The sequence below is a fragment of the Heterocephalus glaber genome, unplaced genomic scaffold, assembly GCF_053883595.1.
Source record: "Heterocephalus glaber isolate CG9 unplaced genomic scaffold, H.glaber_assembly_v1.0 deba00001428, whole genome shotgun sequence".
Classification (NCBI taxonomy): domain Eukaryota; kingdom Metazoa; phylum Chordata; class Mammalia; order Rodentia; family Bathyergidae; genus Heterocephalus; species Heterocephalus glaber.
In genome coordinates this window covers 11,413,584-11,436,775 of record NW_028258293.1, presented here as the reverse complement: position 1 = coordinate 11,436,775, position 23,192 = coordinate 11,413,584, and the positions used below count along the sequence as shown (strand labels likewise).

The window sequence follows — 23,192 nt, the reverse complement described above, 5'->3', positions numbered from 1 at the left end:
GGATATTAAGAAGATAAATTAGAAGTCAAAACACAGTTCTATTTTCCCCTGTGTCTTAGGCTGAGTGTCTGTGATGAATTTTGCAAGAAAAAAAATGAGAACTCCCTCTCCTGATGCTGAGCTCCCTGCCACCTTCAGAAGTCAGACCCCAACCTGGAGAGCCAGTCAGCAGCCCTTCATTTGAGCTGTGACATGGCCAGAATGGTAATCTCCCTGGCAGCGACACGCACCCCTTCCTTCTCTCCTGCAAGCCTCCAAGGTTGGATGCAGCTCTCAGCTCGGGCCTTTCACAGTTCTGTGTAGCTCAGCAAATCCTCCCTGATGGGCTTGCTCTGTGCAGGCCAAGTGGGAGTGGACAAGGGACACGGGAACATGAAAAGGCTCCTGCCCTCAGATCCTAAAGGCTCCCAGTGTTCGGGAGGCAGGCAGAAGTGGTCCGAGCCCCCTGACCTGCTCAGTGTGCCCCTGAGACAGCAGGCACTGAGTTGGCACTCTATGCACATTGTTTCATGGGTCCTAAACTTAGGTACTCGGACCAGTTCCATTTACAGTGAGGAAACAGAGGCTTAGACAGGTTGCAGTGCCCAGGGTCAGTGGTGAAGCTGCGCCGGGAGCCAGGTCTGCCTGACTTACAGTCAGCTGGCCCTTTACCACATGCAGGCACTGCCTCTCCCAGCACCCAAAGAAACCACAGGCCTGGGAGTCACAGCTTCAGTTTGCAACCCCCTTGAAAGCCATCTCCATTTTAATAAGAGAAGAATGTTCTGTGAGTGGATCTCAGAGCAGGTTAGCGTTCTTGAATGAGAGTCCTGTGTCCAGATGTGGGGGACCGGCGGGCATTAAGACAGCACTGTGAGGCTGGGCAGGCATGTTCCACACTTGGCATCCACACAGTGGCTCTGGACATAGGTGAGGCCATGCTCTGATGAGTCCAGTAGCCCCAGTGAATCCAGGTAATGGCAGCGCGTGGGAGGCTGGGGAGGCATCCCAAAGGCCACTGCCTTTTCCTGCATCTCCACTCTAGCTTTCTTCTCCTTTCTCTGCTGTTATTCCCATGCATCCCTCTACTGAATAGAGGTCGGCACCCACAGGGAGATGGGTCCGTGCCACTGCCTTGCTCCTGGTTGGACTGACCTTTCCTGCTGGAGAAATAGCATAGAAAAGAGGAAAGAAGTTATTTTTTTTTCTTCTATTTGCCCAAAACACAATCTTCAGGCTTCTAGAGCTGTTCACATTGGCATAAGTACCCCAAAAACCCACCATTGCAGGATATCACCTCTCCACAAGCATAGCTCCCCAGAACAGAGCACTGTAGCAAACTGGAGTTTGTCATGGGACACAGTCAACTATTTAAGAACCATCTCCAGGTATGGGGCCAAGTCCTTCCCACTCATGGATGGATAGGGTCCTGGGGGCATTTCTAAAGCTCTTAGGGCTGCATCAGTCTGGGAGATGTGGCCAGTGTCCTGGACCTCAGAGCACTTCCCTGGCTAACATTCATTCTGCATTCATTTGTTGATTGGAGAACATCCTACCAGATGCGTGTTGTACACCAGATACTGTTGTCAGCACTGTGGACAAAACAGATGAGCAGTCCTGTCCTGATGGAGCTGCTGCTTTAGCAATGGGAAAGAAAAATCAAAGAAAAACGACATGAGCGAAACACGTAGCATGTCAGATGGCTGTAGGTGCTGTGAAGACAAATAAGGTGAGTGCAGGAAATGGAAACATGGTAACTGGTGGTGCTGGTACTGCTGTGTTCCAGGGCCAGTCAGGAAGGGCTTCCCCGGCGGGTCACATCTCAGCAGAGTCATGGCATGCGGACTTGGTGGAGACATGAGGCTGTCTGCGAGAGGAGGGAGCGGCAATTGCAAAGGCTGTGCATTGAGAACGTTTCAGGCCTCACAGGGGGCCTGGTGTGGTTGGAGTAGATTCAAAGCAGGGGAGAGGGTAGGTGAGGACTTCGCAGCCACCGGAAGGACTTGGGTGTGGAATGAAAAGCTAACAAAGGGTTTGAGCAGAGAGACCGATCTGACTCACGTTTTGAGAGGTGTGTTTGGGTGACAGCGTGGAGGGCAGCAGGGATGTGAATGAGGGCAGAGCAAGGGAGCAGGCTGCACGGTCACAGGGACTGATCCCAGGCAGCAATGACTGAAATCGCCGTTGTGGCCGTGGAAGTGGAGCGAAGGGGTTCCATTCTGCGAAGTTAGCATATAGGACTTGCTGACAGATTAGCCCTCAGTCACGTGAGGAAGCAAGAGGTGGAGGAAGACTTTGGCCTGAGCAAGTGGAAAAATGGAATTGCTATTTAATTCATTATGGGAAGCAGTGGAAGCAACAGGTATGGGGGGAAGAAGAATAGGTGAAGACTGGGTTTGGACACAAGAAGAGACAGATGCCTTCTAGACCTACAATGGAGGCACTGAGTAGGTGTTTGAATTTATAGTCTGAAATTCAGAGGAAAGGCCCAGGGCTGATGTACACACTTGCAAGTCATAGGGTATACATGATATTTAAAACAATGACACTAGGAATAAGTGTAGATGGAAAAGAGATCCAAGCTCTGCTCTCTGGAACTGTCACTCCGACAGCTCGTGCCACGATGCTCAGAAGATGTAGATAATCAGTGAAGGAGGCAGAAGAAATGGCCATTGAGGTAGAAGGACAAACGAGAGATAGGTTCCAGTGTGATGGATGTAGAAAGGTATGGTTCCTTCCATCCTCTGCTTCCCCCATCCCTCTTGCGCCTCTCACTTTGGGCTCCTTCTGTAGAGACAGAAGTCCCCTAAGGCTCACCTTAAAAACTGCATCATAGGGATTCAGAACAGCAGAGTACTGGCCCCAGTGAATGTCCTAAGTGGGTCCCTAGGGTGTTCCATTGGTCTGCTGGCCAAGGAGGAATCAGGACTATGTTTCAGGTGGTAAACAGCCTTCTCAGGTTAACAAAGTTTGCTTAATAATAGTATAAAAAGGTGAAAATCCCTACATTTTCAATTGCAAAGCAAGAACATTTGTGCATCTTTCAATTTTGAGTCTAAATTGAAGGTCTGGTCTTGGCATAAAGAGACTGAATGAAAGCTGGTGATGTTTCTGGGGAGTAGTTAGGAGCCACTTCTTCAGCATCTGTTGGCTACTAGCAACTGAACTGCTTTGGCTCCAATAGAAACATCAAAAGGAAGGGACCATTATTATTTTTTTTTAGCTCCAGGAAGCAGCCTGGTATCTTGGAAAGAACAACAGCCCTTGCTTTATTCAAATTCTATGTCTGCTCCTAGTCATTTGTCTGATCATGGGCCAGTTGCTTAGGAACTCTCTGGTTTTTCATCTATAAAATGAGTATAAGTACTCTATGCTTTCAGAGACTTTATAAGTGTTTATTGTGCACACAGTACCTTGCATATGGGAGGGCTCCGTTGGAGCTGGCTGATTTTATTTGCTTTCATCTTGTGAGAAAGAGATGGAACTTTTGAGGAGGATTAAACAGAATACACTGTGAATATGTGCATGCTCCTCCGTCTAAGACTGCTCTTCTCCCACAATGTCTTCCTTTCTCCATTTCCCTGCACAGGTTGCTTATGTGAGAGTGTATTTACGAGCCCTGTGGAGTGAGACAGTCTGAGGGAAGAGGAAGATTTAGAAGGGGACACATGGTCTGTGTTGAGCCCAGAGTGAGGATAGGTGCCTTGGAGAAGGGAGGCTTCTCTCTGTTTACTACTGACTTGTCCAGAAGTGAAGGAGTAGAATGAAAATCCAGGTAACTTAGAGCTCATTCATTCATTCAACAGAAACTCCTTGGCAGCTATGCTAGAGAATATGATAAAAGATGCTTTCCAATTCACTGTCTGCCATTTCCCTCTTTGCTTCTAAGAACTTGCCCACTTTAGATACGTCATGTAAGTGGAATATGTGGTATTTGTCTTTCTGGGACGGGCTTATTGCTGTTAGCACAGTGTCCTCAAGGTTGATTCATGTTATCCCATGTTGCAGAATTGCCTTTTCTTTTAGAGATCTGCTGAGCATTGTGTCTATATCCTAATACTGTATTACACACATGAAGATCTGCCGCCTGGGTTTCAGGAAAGAATTGCTGCAGGAGGTGATAAAGACTAAGAGTCCTAAAAACTAAGAGTTATTTCCCGGTAGGAGGAGACAGTGAGAGTATCAGAAGGAAGGCAAAGGTAAAGGCTGACACGACAAAAGGTCTGGTGCATTAGTGAGTCTCCAAGTCTTTCTGGGTGTTGTGGGACTGGGGTTGAGTAGAAAAATGTGACTAGAGAAGTGGGCAGGGAAAGACTGAGCCCTTCTGTATAGGACAGATGCACTTTATAGGCCAGGATTTAATTCAGTAGGTGCTGAGAATGTGATGGGCCATGAGGCATAGGAGCCCCAAGGAAGAGGAGATAAGTTATCTTTATCAAAGAAGTAAGGACTCATCTCCCTGTCAGGTTACAGAGGCGCCGCTGAGGGAAGAAACATTTTACCAGCTCTGAAGTTTCTGTCTGGGTGAAAGAGAAGGACTGGCCTGGCTTTCCCATCTACTCCAGTCTCTTGAAGTCACACTGGCCCCTCTTACTGGCCAGTTTGTATTTCATTCCAGCACAGTGCAGGGGAAACAACGTGGAGTTTGGAATCCAGCGGACTGGGTCTGAATCTCACCATGAACCCTGGCTAACCATGTAGGTTCATAGATCACTGACCTGCTTAACTCCATTTCCTCAAATGTAGACTGGGCATTATGATTCCTAACCCACGAGACATTGGAGGATGTACTGTAAGGTGTGATTGAAAAATATGATGCATGATTGAATTTTTAAAAAATTGATCACAGTAGAAGACGTATTGCCCCTTAAAATACTCCCCTTCACTTCAAACACACTCATCTCATTGTTCTTGCCACTTTCTGAAGAGAAGTTCTGGAACTTCTCTTTCCTGAACGTCTTTAGTTGTGCTGTCAGGACTGCCTCAGTGTCCTGAATCAATTCAAAATCTTTACCTTGCATGGTCATTTTGACTTTGGGGAAGAGCCAAAACTTGCATGGTGCCAGATGTGGTGAATACGGTGGATGAAGACACACTAGTGTCTTTTTTTTTTGTACCAGGGATGGAACTCAGGACCTTGCGCTTACAAGGCAGGCGTGGTGCCACTGAGCCAAATCCCTGGCCCCACACTAGTGTCTTTTTACAAGCTTGCTTTTCTGTTGGATGGCAGTTGACAACAGCATTTCCTGTATTTTTGATCACATCTCCCACAGACCCTCACGAAAGAGGACTTCCAGAACTGCTTCTGAAAGAGGTGAGAATGATCAAATAAGTGTGTTCAGAGCAAGAGGGAATATTTTGTGGGGGATTAGTGGCAATGTGTCTTCTACTGTGATAATTATTTTAAAATGTAAACATTCATGGTATTTTTCAACCACCCCTGTATATAGTGCCTCTGAGAGAATTCAAATTAGAAGATGGTACCCACTCCTCCAGACTCTTTGCTGTCACCTTCCATCCTCAGACATGAATGGTGCCCTGAGGTGATGTGGGACACACATTATCCTTTGCATAAATGAGAGCTGCTACTATCATAATCATTATCATCACCTTGATGGCAAGTGGCCCCATCGTGACCTTTTGTGGGTTGGGTGGACCAGTATGAGCCTGATTAATTCAGATTTCATTATAGGAGAGCAATCAGAGCTGAGCAGCTAATATGTTGTTGTGGCAAGCGGTGCAGGTGTGCTGGGAGCCACGTCTTCTTATTAGAGCCTCTTTGTCACCTGGTGTCAGAAGCTGAAGGTCATCAAAATGTGGGCCACCTCTAAATCACTGTGCCGCCAACATAACTCCTACCACCGAGCAGACTGTCTTCAGCCACTGGAGCCCAAAATAGAACCTAATGGATTTAGGAAGCAATCAATGCTGTCAGTGCTTCTGAAGACATTTGTGGGTTGTAGCCTATAAAATATTAATTCTTTCTATTTGTCTTTAAGAATATATTTTATGTGTTAATGCATTATTGAAAGATGCTTTAATGTTAAGTGACTTTTTAAGACCCAAGATTCAAACAGCTAAGTTTATTTTTCTTTAGGATATTAATGTAAAATATAAAGACAAAAGCAGATCCCACTGACCGTACCAGTAGCCATGCATTGACAAGCAGGAAATCAAACTGTAAAATTCAAGTTGTTTTATTCATGTTTTGATGGGCAAATAAATAACTTATGTATAGCATTTCCCATCTAATGAAATGTTTTACTGTTGGATTTATTGGGCACATTTATGAAATCACAACTGTGCAGCTCTGCTTTATTTGGCCTTAATGACATGAAGGCCAGGGAGGACTGTGGATCTTCAGTGTCCAGAGTGAAGTGTGGACGGAGGAGGTATCGCAAATCAAAGGGTAATCGGGAAGACACACAGAAAATCGTTGAAGACTGACTCAGAATTCATCTTCTACTCAGGGACCACTGTGTATACATTTGTCTCCTTCCATGCATGAACACTGTATACTGGTACAAAAGTACACAGTATATTTCTTGTTTTATTTCACAGAAAATGAAGTTCTACAAGGCATGATTTACTGCACTTTTAGGGGCCACAAACCACTTAAATTTCCTGTGACTGTGGTGCCACACTGAAGAAGCATGTCCACATGCACACGAAGTTCTTCCTGTGGTTTCTGAGGGTCCTTTCCTCCCTGTGTGAGACAGCTGGGCTCCGGTCTAGTCCGGTGGTCTTGCTTTTCATCCAAGATTCTGAGGTTTAAAGGAGTGATGACCCTGCCAGTGTCACTCAGTTCCTGATACCTCATCCCAATACCCCCTCTCTACACAGTAAGCAGGTGCCAGCAAGGTGGCCAGCAGTGTGGGCTCCTGAGCTCAAATCCAGATTTGCTACTCACTGGCCTTGAGCAACTTACTTAGCTTTGTGTGCCAAAATGTCTTTGTGTATTTCCTTCACTGTCTGCTTCTTTTTCCCCCTCATTGCACTCATAATGTAATTCATAAAACATTTAAATATTCTGGCTGTTCTTTGTTGTTTGTTTTTTGTTTTTAGCTTATTTGAGGGTGAATAACTACTGCTTTATTCTCAGTGTCCAGAACAGCTCCTGGCACACGGTAAGCAACCCATAGACAGTTACTAGATAGCTGTAGTGTGGTCTGCCATGGGCACCCATGTGATATAGCAGCTTGCTGCAAGCATCATTCACTCTAGTCGGGTCCATCTCTCACACAGTGCCTGCCACACTGGATGTCCTCAGCAAGCACTTGCTAATTGAATGCATGAGAACATATATGATGCAGTTCAGAGGAGGAATAAACAGAGGGAGCATTGAGAGAAGAGAACAGTAGAGGACAAAAGAATATTACTTAAGATCCTACACTTGTCCTTCCTTCATTTCTTACTGTGTCAGTCAGCTTACCCATTTCTGGGACACAATACTCAATACCCACGATGGAAAGGAGGACAGGTTTAATTTAACTTACAGTTTTAGGGGGATTCAGTCCATGGTCATCTGACTCTAAGGCAGGAACATCATGGTGGAAGCATGTGGCAGAGCAAAGCTGCTTAGCTCATGGTGGCCAGAAAGAAGAGCAGAGCACAGTGCCAGAGAGGAAGGGACAAGGGACCAGATATAGACCTGAGGCCATGCTCCATGACTCCCCAGACACACCCAGAAGTGTGCTCCACCAGTCACTCCAAGGCACTCCGCTAATAGTCGAGCTTAATTGACACAGTAAAGCGATGGGATGGTGGTGGTGAAGAGCCCAGACTGCAGGGATGGGGTAAGCTCACAGCTGCTCCTGCTGTGAATTCGGTGCAGTTTGTCTCACCTCTTCACGCTTCTGTTTTCACATCCAAAATATGGGGTTATATTAGCACCCACCTTATAGAGTGTTGAAGGGATGATGAATTAATTTTTTCAAAATGCTTAGAACACTGGCAGGCAAATAGTAAGTGCTCAGTGGATATCAGTGATAATGAGCATTTATTTCCTAAGTCAGCAAACATTTATGGCATATTTCCTATGTGCCAGGCCCTTGCTGGGTGCTTAAATAGCACACACTTCCTGAGTGGAATTTAGAATCTCCCAAGGGAGGTAGCGATGCATAACAACAATTACACTTTGGTGCAATAAGAGGAGGTGGGCAAGGGGCCTAGAAGGGCACCCTTACCAGGCCTGGTAAGGTGGGAGGACACATGGAATTTCCTAGAGAAGGGGCCCTGAAGCAAAGCTAGGTTAGCCTAGAGAGAGAAATGGGAGGAAGAGCATGCCATGTCAAAGTAACAATATATGGAACACGGCAGCACACTATTTGCGGAACAGCAAACAGAACAGGATGCTCTTCATTCAATTAATAAATTCTGTCCGGATTCACCGAGACCAACAGTGAGGTGGTAGGCACTACTCTGTGCATGGCAGATAATGTGCCAGGTCCCTGGTGTTATCGTGAAGCTTCCATTGTAGGCAAGAAGACAGCCAATAACGGATGTGGGTACCATGCTCTCGGGTGGGAGAGGGAGTGTGTGGCTACAGGTGGGGGTGTGGCTTTAGATGGGGTGGTCGGAGGAGGCCTCGGTGATCCTTGTGAAGAGCCTGGTGGAAGCAAGGACTCTGTGTCATCTGTGTGGCTTTGTAAGGAAACACTGGTTCTCACCATAGAACAACAGTCATGGCCAAAGGCTATGAGGGGGAAGCAGGCTGGGCCTGTTTTAGAACCGTGAGCATAGGATGGAGGACAGAGAGGTGGGGGACCTGACTATCCAGAGCTTTGGCATAAGCTCTGCTGAGCCATTGGGTCTCCTCCATGAGGCTGGGTTGGACACTGCAGCTATGGTGGGATTGCAGTCATGAGCCAGCTGGTCACCTTGTGTTTGACAAGGATGATACTTAGGTGGAGAGTTTATCAGAGGAAAGAGGGCAGAGCAAGGAGCACTTGGGCCACCCAAGTGAGAGAGGAGGAGTTTGGCAGGGGAGCAAAGCTGATTGCACACACACGCTTTTCTCCTTAATGGTTGGCGGTATCCCTGGGCCTTACCAGTGTCTCAGTCGGGCTGAGCATCACCTCCTGAATGGAGCTGTGGGAGGAAAGATCAGACTTCATTTGTCTAAGCCCATGAGACCAAGAGCTTTCTGTGGAGGCTTCTGTAGATACAACTTCTGCAGCTCCAAGCCCAGGTTCAGAGCAGTGAGACTTTTTTTTTTTATGTTGTAGGCTGCATTGCAAATCAGATTATTTTTAAAAAATTAATGGCATCTGTCATTTAAGCAAATTTAAAGTGTGCCTCAGTCTCTGCTCTTGGAAAACACTAACTCTTAATTTTTATGCTAAATCAAGTGATCACAACCCAAGAGCTCAGCAATTTTGCACTTTAAACATTTACTCCTTGATTTATTTCCTTTCAGTGAATTCATGATTAAATTTTAAACCCACACTCCTATTCAGCAGGGAATCACAGAATGGAGGGTAAAATGGCTTTTTTCTTCCTTCTTTAAAGTTTTAATTTGGAAGTGCTGTCTGTCTGGTCTTTGAAACTCCACTGCGGAACTTCTGGGCTGCCTTCCCTCCCCACTGTGTTCCCGGACCTGGAGTACTGGCCACACAAAGTAGTGGATGAAAACTGTGGAACAAGGACAGAGACAAAGGTGGCTGACTTGTCCATCACAATTATTTTGTCCTTTGTCCCCAGAAGCCTGTCCTAGAAAAGCCCAGAATCCTGATGCTGCTGAATAGTTGTGAGTAAAAGAAACACTCACTGACAAGTTCGCTGAAGGCTGCTGGTCTTGGGCCCTGAGATCCCCTAAACAAATAGAGAAGCAGATGTCTGGGAGGTGCCTGCCAGGACACTGACAATTTTTCACCCAGATTCTGACATTGGATGGATTCTCTCTGCTTCTCCTCTCCCACCTGGGTCTCCTGCCTCCCCTTCCAGTGACAAATGATCCCTCTCCTTTCTGTTCTGGTCGCTTCTTTTTTTGGCTGAGTTTGTTTTGCTGTCAGGGCTGCACTTATTTCTCCATATGTGCGGTAGGGAAAAGGTTTGTCTGTCAAAAGACTTGTTTAGCCTGCAAATCCTGCCCTGTGCCTAGAAAACCACCCTGGGCCCCCTGCACACCTACACAATGCTTGGAAACCCCACACTTTGAAGACAGTGAAGAGCCATGCTTGGGATTCAGGCAGGCTGAGGTGGAAAGCCTGTTCTGGCAGTTTCTAGCTGTGGCACCAGATGAGTTATTGAATCTTTCCAGGTCTTAGTCCTCTCGTCTGTACAGTGCCTGGCATGGAGCTGGGGCACTGGGAACAGTGACCATTCTCTTTTCCCTACTTTGATTTGACCTCTTAGTGTAGCCATTGCGTTGCCAAGAAAAGCCCTCTGAAGATGGCAGTGTCCTCTAGAAGGGATCCCATAAGACATTATCATCACGCACAATTCCCCCGGTGTGGGTTGCTCATTAGCTAAGACAAGGCCATTGAGTCGGAGTAGCAGAACCACAGTGTGGAGGCAGGGTATGCAATTTGATGCTGGATATGGAGAAACAGATGGGAGGAATGAGCTGCCTGTGCTTGCTGCGGTAGAGGGAAGTGGAAGACACTGTGCCAAGCTTGCTTTGGACACAGCCTGGCCTGGGCCCTGTCCCCTGCCTCCAGTCATGGCCAGGGGGGGCTCAGGCCACCTGGTAGCCTGTGAGCTTGCAGGTGCACACACTTGGGACTTATGCTGGCTTTGAACCTGAGCAAGGCCACCCACACAAGGCAGGTGGCTGGGACAGATTACTCTGTTGTGCAGGTCCTTGGTTTCCTCACCTGTTAAATGGAGGTTTTACCAATTAGCAGGTGGGGAGAGTAAATTATAGGAAGAGGGATGCCCCTTGAGGAGTGGCGAGGTGCTGACAAACTACAGAGGGGAATATTTTCCAGAAAAGGAAAAAGGGAGGCAGAGACACCAGGAGACTTGCAGAAAGCCACAGCCCACATGGAAGCAGGGCCACACTCTCTCTCTGGGCTGGCTGTGCTCAGACACTTCCTGATACTTTCAGGTCTCCCCTGGGTTCATTCATTCTCTCCAAGTCTCCTCCACCATCTTCTTACCCTGACTTCATTTTCCCAGTTATCTCAGCTTATTGATCTCTTAGAAGCTCCACTGTCCCCATTTTCTTACACAGGAGCCAGGCCACCTGCCCTACCTCCCTGCAGCCAGGAGCCCCTTCTCTGTTCCAGGCCCTTACAACCCACTCTGGAAGTAGCAGCATATACAGTATTCATGATTAAGACGTTTCCTTGGAATCACCTTCTTTCCTGCTGCTCATGATTCTCTGGCACCTTCTCTTCCTGGCCCCAAACTTCTGGAGCACATGCCATGTTCCATACCCACCTCTCCTCCCTTTTGGGGCAACATCCAAACTCCTTACCAGGGGCTTTGTTTCTGAGGTACAGTTTTTAACTTCATTAACTCACTTAATCTCTGTCTCTTATGCCAGATGGAGGCTCATTTGGATGAAGGCAGGGGAGGAGTTGGGGGTCCCAACCCTACTTGGCAGGGGGCGAGTGTGACCTCTTAGGACTGCTGCTTCCTGGCGGCATCAAGGTTCTTTCTCTACAGATCTATTCACTCATGGTAGAAGTGTTTTTTAGAGTCTACACTGTCCCAGGCAGGCCGTGGGATTCCGTGAATACCACCAACAAGGCAGAGCCTGGCTCAGTGGTATAACAATCCAGCGACAGGCAAGGAGGGCCCAGCAATCCAAGTGAACAGGGCTGTTCCAGGAGCAGCACCAGATCCCCAGAGGACGCTGTTTGGGGAAGGAAGACTTCCAAGAGGAAGGATGGCTGGGAGTGAGTCAGTCCCTGAAGGTGGAGAGGGCAGCAAAGGCCTTCGGGGGTAGTCAGGGCATGGACTAGACTGGAGGCACAGTGGGGAGGAGTGCAGAGGTGCAGACGGGTTCCAGAACATGGAAGGGTTTCTGAGTGTGCTGAGGAGTTTGACTTTCTTCTGTGCTAATGGGAGCTGCACTTTGCAGAGATACCCTGGCTGTTGCCTGGAGGATACAGCCTGCTGCAGAAGCGTTGGAACTTGTGCCCTTTGGAGAGCATTCCTCTGGCCCCTTGTCCCCAGTGCACTCCCCCAGATTGCTACTTTCAAAGGGAGTCCAGCCTTCCTTCCCTTCTGCAGGCTGCATTTTGTGTGTCCCGGGGCTTTGTCCAATCAGTGCCGTCTGGCTTAGTGCCGCTCCGCACTCCGGCTGGGGCATGATAATGCACGTTGTCCTTTGTTTCATTGTTCAAATATGTGTCTGTGATGTGGTTGGGACTGATAAGTAAAGAAAATTGTGTAGCTTAACAGCAGACATTTCATGACCTCAGGAGTCCCCCAAGATGCGCGCTCCCAGCAAATTGTCGGGAAGCCCATTTATCACTGCTGACCTGGGACTCTGTGCACATTTCCCTATGAAAACAGCCCGGTGCCGTCAGTTCCCATCTGCCCCGATGCCACCATAATGAAGCAAGCTTTAACTAACCCTGGTACCCACTGCGCCGCCCCGGCACAAATGGCTTTCGAGATGCAGACACCTGCATGTGGGATCCCTCCCGCTCCTGATGGCGGATTCGGGTGGAAATCCAATACACCCTTTATTTATTTTTGGCTTGGGTAATTGGATAGCATTAATTATTTATATTTCACGTTGCAAGTGGGCAGGGAAAGGGCAGGAAGAAGAGATCGGGAGGGGGTGTGCTCACCAATTGAGGCCACAGCAAGCAGCTGAAATATTCTGAACCCTGATTATGTTCAGGGGACTGTGAGCTGTCACTCCACATAGTTCTTTGGCCAGAAATATTTTATGTGGTTTCTCATAAAGGGTTTTGTGTCTCCATCAAGGTAAAGTAACAGTTTTGCCACTGTCTGGGACACCCTTAGCAGTTTGGTTCCTGTTGCCCTAAAACTCATTGCCCTCTATCCTGTGACTTCAGCAATAAGATCAGATGGCAGGCCTTTCCTGGTCACTTCCTAAGTGCCAAGCACTGTGCTGGGACAGCAAACGTTGCTCTCCTTTGAGCCTCACAGCAACCCCATGAATTATCTGTTCGATTATTATACTTAGGCTACAGAGGAGAAACTGAGGGTCAAGAAAATTGAGTATCTCGCCTAAGGCCACTGCTAGTGAATGGCAGAGCCAGGAAGTGAACCCAGGCGTGGTGACTCAGATTCTACAGCCTCTTTTCTGAGGATGTGAATACCCCAAACTGAAGACAAGCACCCCTGAAACTCAGGGGTCCCACTAGAGTTTTCAACTGTCTGGCAGGATCTGGTCGGGAATGCGGATAGAGTGCCCTCTTTTATGCTTGTCTTTCTTTATGTGTTGTGAAGCTAAAGGTTACTCTGTTAATTAAATGCGGGGAGAAAGGGGGCTGTTGGAGGATCAGTGGCAAAGTGACTCCAATTAAACCCGTAATGAGTATATTAAGCCATGTAAATCACACGCCTTTTTTCCTCCTTTGGGAACATCAGCTTCCCTTGGTGAGCAAATCATCAGCCCAGCTACGTTTGCCTGGCCTTTGGGAAGTGAGAAAGCCTTGGGTTTATTCTGTAAATGCAGAAACTGAATGGGGCTTGAGGGTTGAAAAAAAAGAAAGAAAGAAAGGAATCCCCTCCTCAATCAGTGGTGCTTTACTAAACATGACTTCCAGATTTAACAAAGCATGGAGACCAACTGAGGCTTTGCCTTTCCTGATCGTTCATTAACAGAGCTAAGTTTCTCTTTGAACCTTCTCTTCACTCCCTGCTGCTCCCTAAGCTCTCAGCCTGGTGCTTGGCTGGGGGTGGAGTTGGATGCCGTCCCTCCCCTTCTTCTGGCACATGGGTTGGAATGGCCCTTGGCTGCCTGGTCAGCTGTTGGGAGGGTTCACAGGGGAAGGAGTGATTTGGTGCTAGGTTGTCCACCTTTTAAAATGGAATAGTGGAGGCCATGGAATGGCCCAACTCCAAGACTCCCTGGTCTGGCTTGTCCTTCCCTCATTCATTCCCTCAGCAAATATCATATCCAGAGCTCCTAGGATGCCCCAGGCTCCACGCCCAGGGTTGACCTGCATTATTCAACTAAGTTCTCTCCAAAACCCTTGAAGTGGACTTTATTACCTTGGCTCATGTTTAAGAATCAAGAAGCTGAGACTCAGAGGGAGTTGTTCCTTACTAAACATCACACACAGTATAGCCTGCAGAGGTGAGATTTGGACCCAGGTCTAGTTGACTCCACGGTTGGGAGTTTTACCTGAACCAGAGATGAAAAGAAGTGACCGAGTGTTCTGGGCTGGACTAGAGGCTCAGGATGTAGAAGGGAGTGTTGGGCGGCCTGGCACCAGACTAGAAGCTGAGGGCTTCTCTGAGAAGCATCCCTGATCTGCCTGCCATACACAGGGGAGAGGGGACCCAGAGAGGGGCCTCCAGTGTCCAGAGCATCTCCTACCCCAGCATCTCTGTGGAGCTACTTCTCTACCCCACTCAGTTCCTGCCTTGGTTTAGGGGATGCAGACATCAGGGGGACCTCGCCAGGAGCTAGAAAACAGGTTGGGGCAGCCATGGCTACATATAAAGGAGCCAACTTCGCAACTCCTCCACCTTCTCCTCTGGGCCCTTTACTCCTCTTTATCTTCTCTCCCATCTGGATTCTCATTCCAATTTCTCTCCTCGTTTCCAGCTAAGCCCTACCTGATTATACATTCAACACACTCTTGGTGGTCAGTGTGCCAGGCACCATTCTAAACATTTAAAATACTAATACACTTGCTCTCTACTCCAGCCCTACCAAGGAGGTGCTATTATCATCATCTTACAAATAAGGAAACTGAGGCATGAGAGGTTAACCAATGTATTCAAGGACCTACAGTTAGTGTGGGAGTTGAATTCAGGGAATATGGCTCCAGCATCTGTACTCCTGGCCACTGCCCTGTGCCGATGCTTCTGAGGACTCCAGATGGGGATTTTCATTTCTTGTTTTTGTTAAGCATTAATGAAAGCAAAGAGGTGGGGTGATAGGTCATAGGGCTGGTGTTTTCAGGCAGGGGTCTCAGACTTCATGATGGGGCTAGTCTCCCAGATTCCCTGACATAAGAAGGGCCCTTTCTTTAAATTCATTCATTAAACATGTTCTCCAGCACTTAGTATATACCAGGCGCTTTGCTGGGATTGAGGGAACCACTTAGGAATGTCACAACAGAGTGTGAGGGACAGAGAAAAGCATAGTGTGTGGTAAGAGTTGGGGGCAAGTCAGTGGGGCTTTGTAGGAAAATAAAGCAGCAGGCTTTGGTCCCACACTTAGCCGGGTACATTCTGGCTCCATGGCATACCAGCTGGGCTTCAGTTTCCTCATCTAGGAAGAAGGAATAATATCATATTGATATTTCATTCTCAATTCTCTCTGAAATGGAGTGCATTTTCCAGTGAATGAGAATAGAAATGGTACTGCTACCATTAGAGATGAGCAATGGTGGAACGTTCTGATTTTCCAAGGACTCAGACAGATGAGGTGGAGGACCAGAGCTGTAGAGAAGAGTTGGTAACAACAAAGGGTAAGAAGACCTGGAGCCTCAGCACTGGCAAACTCTATTCAGGATTTTATCTCAGGCAGCCAGAAGTGGCCCAGTGGCTGATCAGCAGTTCTCTCTATATAATTGAAGCAAATGTTACCTATCCAAGAAGGCCTAGCTGTCCTCTTTGTTACCCATGATATTCAGAATGGTGACTCACTGTTTTGTTGAAAGTTATTGGTCTTTTGCCCCCAATTGCTATTTAGAAATACAGGACCTTTGCCATTGAGCAGCTGCCCTTTGTTACCTGACTGCCTCTGTCTACTCCTCCAGACCATGTGTAGCTCTGCATAGCACGTTGTCCCTACACCCTGGTTCTAGTACTATAATTGTCAGATTACATGAGTAACCTAGGAAAGCACACAGTCTTGTTCCAGAGCCTTGTATCCAAGGATTAACAATCGAAATTAAGATTAAAAAGTAATTAAGTTCAAATTTACAAGTAATGAAATCCTATTATTGGTACTTCCCAGAGACATTAAAGATAATCTGCTCATGAGTATCTAAAACAATCTCTGGTGAAAAGGGCCTTTTCCGTCCCCTCCAATTTTCTTGCATCCATAGCTTCTCTCCATCCCCGTCTACCACGACCCCAAATCTCATTACATCCAATGAGTAGGGGTTCCTTGCCCCTTCAATATATGCATGGATTTTTGTCTCTCTCCCAGCAAGTGAGAATCTTTTCTCTTTAAGAGAGGGCGGGGAGGAGACCAAGAAAGCCAATGTGGATGGTGGATGTAAAGTGCTCACTGAAATACCAGTCAACAAGTTTTTGTCCTGTTGTTCACCCTCATCCGCACTCTCAATGGTGAGACTCTGTAGGGTGAGCCAGGACTGAGAGGTTCATCTTTGTAGCCAGTGTTTCCAGAGCAATGGAGGAAGAAGGGCAGACAGGTGTAAATATTTGTTTGTTTGTTTGTTTGTTTTGAGCCCCTATTCTCAAGGCTGTGTTTGGGCTCCATGATCAGTACTCTTGATCAGGAAGGGAATCACAGACATGTGCACAGGGCAACCTGATATCAAATCCCCCTTCTGCTAGTCTGAAATATGGGGAAACCCACATTGGTGGTGTGGGCAACATTGGCGCTCAGTTAGATGGGAAGGGCTCTGTCCTGGCTCCCTTCTCTGTGCCTCCCACTGGCTGCCGCTCAGTTCTTGCACATGGCATGCTGTGCCACTCACTGGGCTCCTGCAGACCCACGTTGCATGGTCCTACCCTGCAGCTTCTGATGCATTAAGGCTGGGTGCGGCCTGAGAGTCTGCATTTTAATAACTTCCCAGTGAGGCTGCTGCTCCAAGGACTACATTCTGAAAATGTTCATACTACCTTGGAACTAATTTAGCTCTGGAAACAACTGAAACCGCTAGATGGGAGTGCAAAGTGCCTCCCTGGTTTGCCGAGTGTGTTCTCTACCCACATGCTATTGAGAGAATTCCCGTTCCCTTCTCACATGGATTTAGGGCCTTTTTCCCTCCGTGCAAGACTCTAGAGACAGAGAGTCCAGGTTTCTCTCTGTGACTGGAGTCCCTTTCTTCTGCCTCTCTTCCAGATTCTTCCTTCTCACTGGGGTCCATTTAGTATTTATTGAGAGGCTCTTGGCTTACCCTCAAGGTGCTCTGAGAATGTAGGGAGAGATGGTGGCTGGCAGGCCTGTAGAAACTCTTTTCTTCTGTCTGGTGACAAGAAGACCACAAATGGGCTTACTGGAGAGCATGGCCTTGCTTGGATCCACCCTGCATGGGGTTTCTTCCTTGTGTGAAGCATCCTCACACCCGGGGTCTCATTGTATGGGCAGAAAAGGAAGCTATTAGGGTTCTGCTTGCAAAGATGAAGAAATTGAGGCACAGCCAAATGAAGTCATCTGCCCAAGGTCACATAGCTGGTGGCTCTTTCCTGAGCTTAGAAAAAACCCCAAATGTCTGTTCTAAGGCCATTGGCTTTCTGGCATGAGGTTCAGTGCAGACAGTCAGGCAAGTGGCAGACCACGTAACCAGGCTCTCAGTCCATCGGTGTTCATTGCAGACTTTCTGTCTGGAGGGCTGCAGGTTAGGGCTGAGGATGAGCAGGGAATAGAGTGTGCAGAGGGTCTTTTTCAGGAAGCCTACAATCTAGACACTGAGAAGAGCAAGCAGACACCGAGGGGAGCATTAGCAATGAGAAGAGTGTAACCAGAGGGGAATGTGCAGCTGCTACAGGGCTGTCGTCATAGGATTTCCTCTGGTTTTACACTCAGATGAGGGGTCACTGAAGAAGTGTGGCCTGGAGAAAAAGGCTACAGGAAGAATAGGTGGTGATGAGGTAGGAAAGGATCTTACAGAAAGCCTTGCAAATAAGTCATTGAAAGGAGTTGGGAACTTTCTGAGGGTCATTTAAAGGTGTTGGAGGGTTTGTGGTGGAGAGGTGTTGTGACCACATTTGCAGCTGCCGTGTTAAGAGCATATTCTGGGAGTCCAAACAGGACACTAGTGAGCAGGCCTCAGATAGTGGCAGTAAGGAGTGACGGCCAGGGATGGATTCCAGAAACAGATGGTTTGTGGGACTTGGTGGTTAATGATGTTTGGGGGGCCAGGGAGAGAGACGAGGCAAGAGTAACACCCAGGTCCTGGGTGGGTCCACTATTAATAGGAGCTCAAAAATGTTGATGGACCTGAAGTCCTTCGATGGCCTTGAATCTGGGAGCTAAGCCCTGGTGGGTTGAGAATCAGAAGCGCTGAGGGACTGTCTGTGTTGGAGGCTGGGCGACTTTTATGTCTCTTACTGCTCTGGTCTGTAAGTGGCCCGTCTTCTCTGAACTATTTTTTGCTTACTGTGTTGTTGAAATGCTATGTTTGGCAACCATTTGATCTTTTGCAAACATGAACTTTCTTGCTACCTTTAGAGCAGAGGAACTACGGTGAGCCTCATCAAAACTTTGCAAAAAGCCATCTTGAGCCAATTAGAAGACCGGAATACATGTTGGCTGTGGAGAGATCACATGCATACTATTCTCCTGGGAATGTGGGCAGACCTTATTTCCCAGATGTGCTCACCTGTCAGGACTGCTGAGAAAGGAGATGGCATGAGGAAGGGACCATGGCACGAAGAGCTCCAAGACTTGCTGCTTGATCTAAATAGAGGCAGTGGGCAATGACAAAAACACACATTCCAAGTTCTTTTTTTTTAGAATTCTCAGGGATTAATAGTTCATTCACTCATCAAATATATCTTTGCAACACTTTGCACCAGATTTAATAATAAATGATTTGGGAATTGCCGAGAGGTAAGGCTGTCTAGAAACTGAAAATGTAAAGAGGTGTTATAGTATGAGACATTTGCTTAGATTGAGATCTTCTTGAAAGCAGGAAGTGTTTCTGATTCATTTCTGCAACCCCCAGAACTAGTATGGCATTGGCAGAAAAGATGCTCTGTAAATGCCTGCTGAATGACAGGATGGACAGATGATTCGATGGATGGACAGCCAGATGGCTCAGGGATTGGATGCACCGGTAAATGAATGATGGATAGTCCAGTTACAGGGAATCCCAAATAATAAAATATGTCTGCAAAGTATATTTTGTCATGATCAAGCTGATAACCTCTATTTCCTCCTAGTCTCTTACAGTCTCTGAAGTTCCCAGTAGTGACATCTTCACGAAGACTGTTTCATTTGATGTCTGAGTTGCCACATGAGCTTGGCTGATTCCTCTTACATAGGATGGGACAAAGCTCTTTCATTTATTGCGTACTTGGTGAGTGAACCACACTCACATTTAGAAACAAATCAGTCTGCCACATTTGTACTGGAAGGAGCAGCAGAGGTCATCAAGTTTGAGAGCTTCTTAGAAATGTGGAGTAAGCAAATCAAAAGACGATGGTAGAAACTCAGCAAAAGAACACTGGACTGAAATCAGAAGAGAAGCCTGAACTTTGTCTCAGTTACTTATTTGGAAAGTTATACAAACTCTTGACATAATCCCCTCCTTGACTGCTTTGATCAGCGAGAGTGTAAGCAGGGGTTAGTGAAGGCCGGTGGCCTTCTGACATGGAGTGAGTAGCAGGGGAGCCGGCGTGAAGGTTGTGCCTGCAGAGTCAGGGTCCAGCCACTGTCCACCCCCTCTCATCGATTTCTTGAGAAGTAACATAAACCTATGGGCTGTCGCACAGTTTGCACAAAACCAAAATGTGGGCAATTTATACACACACCAGAATGGCTGAGATTAAAAAGGTAAAAATAGGCCAGGTGTTGGCAAGGATATAGAGAAACTAAAACTCTTTCTCAGAGCTGGCAGAACTAGAGATTGATGTAGTCACCTTGGGAAACTGTCCATATTCATTGAACCGCAACATGTGACTGTCCTAGTGTGTATACCCTAGAGAAATGAAAGCAAAGGTCAGGGGCTAGGATGTCCATAGCAATATTATTCTTCGTGGTGGCCCCAACTGAGTACTACCCAATACTCATTATGAGTAGGATAAATACATGGTAGTATACTTATACAATGGCCAGTGAAAATGAGCTAACTGTAGTTCCACATGACAAGATGGGTGAATCATGTGGATATAGTGTAGAACAAAAGAAGCCAGATACTAGACTGGATAGCACCCATCTCTGATATTAGGGATTAGGACAGGAGTGTAACTCAAAGGAAGCATGAGAGGACTTCTAGGATGAAGTTGGTATCTTGTTTCTTGATCTGGGTGCTGATTATGGGTGTGATTTGAAACACCATCAAGCTGTACACATTTAGGATTTGTACATTTTTCTGTGTTGTGCTAAGCTTTGATTAAAAGCTAGGCTAACAAAGAGAACCAAATACAACTCAGGGGTGAGCTCCACTGTGAGGGGCAGGGTGCGCTATCCCGAGGATGCCCCTGCCCCTGAAAGCCTAGCCAGCTGCTCTCTCCAGCCTTACGCATTGGGAAGGTGGGCCTTGGGTCCCATGCTGTGGCTGTGGCGGAAGAGGTCACACCCGGCGGTGGGGGGGGCGGCTTGCTGCTCTTGTGCTCCACCTCCTTATGCCTGCGAGTCTCCTGCTTTGGATACACCAGCTCTCTCTGGCTGCTGCTCCTTTGGAAGCCATCTTCCCTGGACTCGCATCTGCTGCAATCAGGCGCCGGTCCACAGCTGCTTCCATCCCAGCCCCATGTCCATCATGGGGGCCCGGAGCACACGGGACATGGAGATGGCATGTGTCCAAGGTACAGGCACCTCCATGCGGAGGGAGGGGCAAAGACTCATAGACCTTTCCCCCACCCGGGTTTGCAGGCCTCTGGTAGGGTGCTGGTAGGTGTCACTTGGATGAACAGCTTGTAATAATTGCTATCAATGTACAGTGGTACCTCGGTTCACGAATGCTTTCATTTGCAAACAATTTGGTTCGAAAACAGAGGCGTTAGGCAAAATTTTGTTTTTGTTTGCAAACTTTGCATCCGGTGACAAACACAGTTATGGCCATCTTACCCACACAAACACAAACGTGGCCATCTTGTCCGTATTGTAGAACAAATTAAATTTGTGAACGAGGTACCAGTGTGTCTTGTTACATATTCGGAAAGAATATAATCCCTACATTAAACCCACGACTTCACATTTTTATTGTTTACAACAATGTTACAGTTTTCAAAAATGAGTTGGTTTCAGTTTGATTTAAGTATTTGTAGGTGTTCTATGAGGATATAGCAGAAACCATGGAGGTAGACGTTTGGGAAACTGAGGCCAGAAATGGAAGGCGCAACGACATAATGCTCTTAATTCCTACACCTATCCCTTACTTCAGAACCCCGAGGTATCACAGGAGAGAGGTTTCCTTAAGAGACAGGTCTGCCTAGAATGGGAGGTTAAGGTATGACCACCAGCCCTGGTTCCAGATGAAGGATCGGGGACCCTGGCAGTGATGCGAATGTGGGGCTTCAAGCTAGACTGGCCTGGGGTCCCAACCTGACTCCCCATTTTCTTGCTGTGTGACATTAAATAAGTCACTTAATCTCTCTGAACTTTAGGTTTCTTACCTATAATGAAACCCTTTTACCTGAACCACAGGTGGTTATGAGCCCAAAAGGAGGTGATCAAGCCCCAGAGTTAGGCCATCTCCTTCCCTGGAGAGGGAAGGGGACTCACAAAGGGCCTCATACAGAGGCAGAGCCAGCCCTGGAACCCAGGGCTCTCTGTTCTCACGTCCATGTCCTTTGCTCTGAGGAACCATTCTTCTTCAGCCTGGTTCTGTGAGTCTTTCTTCCAGGGACACAGCGCTGGCTGGGAGAACTTTCCCCCAGCACCATGGTTTGCCCTGGTCTCTGCTGGGCTGCTCTGGCTTCCCCAGTGACTTCAGGAGGCCTTTGTGAGTGTTCATGGAACTGTGCACTAGGTCTGCCCAGCCCTGTAGGCTGCCAGCCGGAGGGGCGGCTCCCATTGCCCTGGAGAGCAGTTGGGGGCAGTGGACTAGGGAGGAACAGCCCTGTGATGCCAACTCCCACAGAGCATGGCAGCTGCAAAGGATTCTGGGTTAGGCCACTCTGTTCCCATCGCAACAGGAAACGATGCACAGGGCACTTCTTTGGCTCAGGATAAGAGAGGAGTCTTCCTCTTCAGAGTTTGCTGTACCAGCTACCAATGGCTGCTTTTGAAGACCAGCTGGGTCTGCTTGGCTACAAAGACACAGAAGAGATCTGAGCCTCAGTGTCCCCATCTGGAATTCCACTCGTTCCACAAGATTGTAACATTTAGATTAGAATATAGGTAGGACATTCACCTCAGTGCCTGGCACATGGTAAATACTCACTGGTAGTTTTTAAGAGAAAGAACATAGACAATTTTACACAGCATATCTGTTATTTGCTTAGCTTTGGTGGAGCCGCCATACATCTCTTTGGGCTTTGGTATCTTAACTGTTGCAGAGGTAGCATCTACTCTGAGGGTTGAAGTGTAGACGACATGAGCTACCATGAATAAGGTGCTGGTGGTAGACATCCAGCAACCATGGTTATGCTTTTCCATTCTTTCATTCATTTGCTCCACAGACATTCAAAGACCGTGTGAAGTTCTAGGAATGCAGAGATCATGAAATAACAGCTCTTCCTTTTAGCAATTTACTGTTACAGCAGACTTGATGAGCAAGAGGCTTGCAGACATTTTATGTTGTAGGGAAATAAATGAAGCTGCCAACCTGCTGGACTGAAGCTTTTTGTTTTGTCCTGAATGGTAGGAGCATATATTGGGCATCTGCCCTGTGCCAGGCACCACATTCACAGGATTTCAGCTAGTGCTTGATGCCACCCTCGAAGGCAGGTGCCGTGTGCAGAGACTGGCTCAGAGACGGAAATTCACTTGCCGATGTCTGACTCCAGGCTTTGTGGTCTTTCCACTCTGTCCAGCTACTCCAGGGAGAAGTGACTCAGAGGTAGGAGTCAGCTTGGCCTGACTGGAAGGGGTTCCTCTCTTGGGTCTCCCATGAGTCTGCAGAGATATCTGAGACCAGGGGACACTGGTGACAGTCTCAGCCTTCTTGCCTGGGGTGGGCCATTTGTGGTTTGCAAATAACTGGGTGTTTTTCTAGGGCCTGAAGCTTGAGCTAAGAATCAAAGAATAATAGCATCAAATCCCCTGAGATCTATTTCCCCACCTTCCGAAGGTGACGTGTTCA

General features: G+C 47.5%; 1 protein-coding gene and 1 long non-coding RNA gene across 6 annotated transcripts in view; both read left to right on the top strand.

Annotated features, from left to right (window-relative positions):
• The window catches only part of LOC147827966 (uncharacterized), a 41,550-nt gene extending 22,397 nt beyond the window's left edge, over positions 1-19,153 (top strand). For 2 of the 4 annotated variants that reach the window (XR_015451334.1, XR_015451337.1), the window contains one exon: positions 1,526-19,153. This is a non-coding gene — a long non-coding RNA (uncharacterized LOC147827966). The remainder of the gene's footprint in view (positions 1-1,525) is intronic. The other 2 variants (XR_015451336.1, XR_015451335.1) reach the window with 2 other exon arrangements.
• Nav2 (neuron navigator 2) overlaps positions 1-23,192 on the top strand; it is a 665,125-nt gene that overhangs the window by 49,828 nt on the left and 592,105 nt on the right. The window lies entirely within an intron of this gene.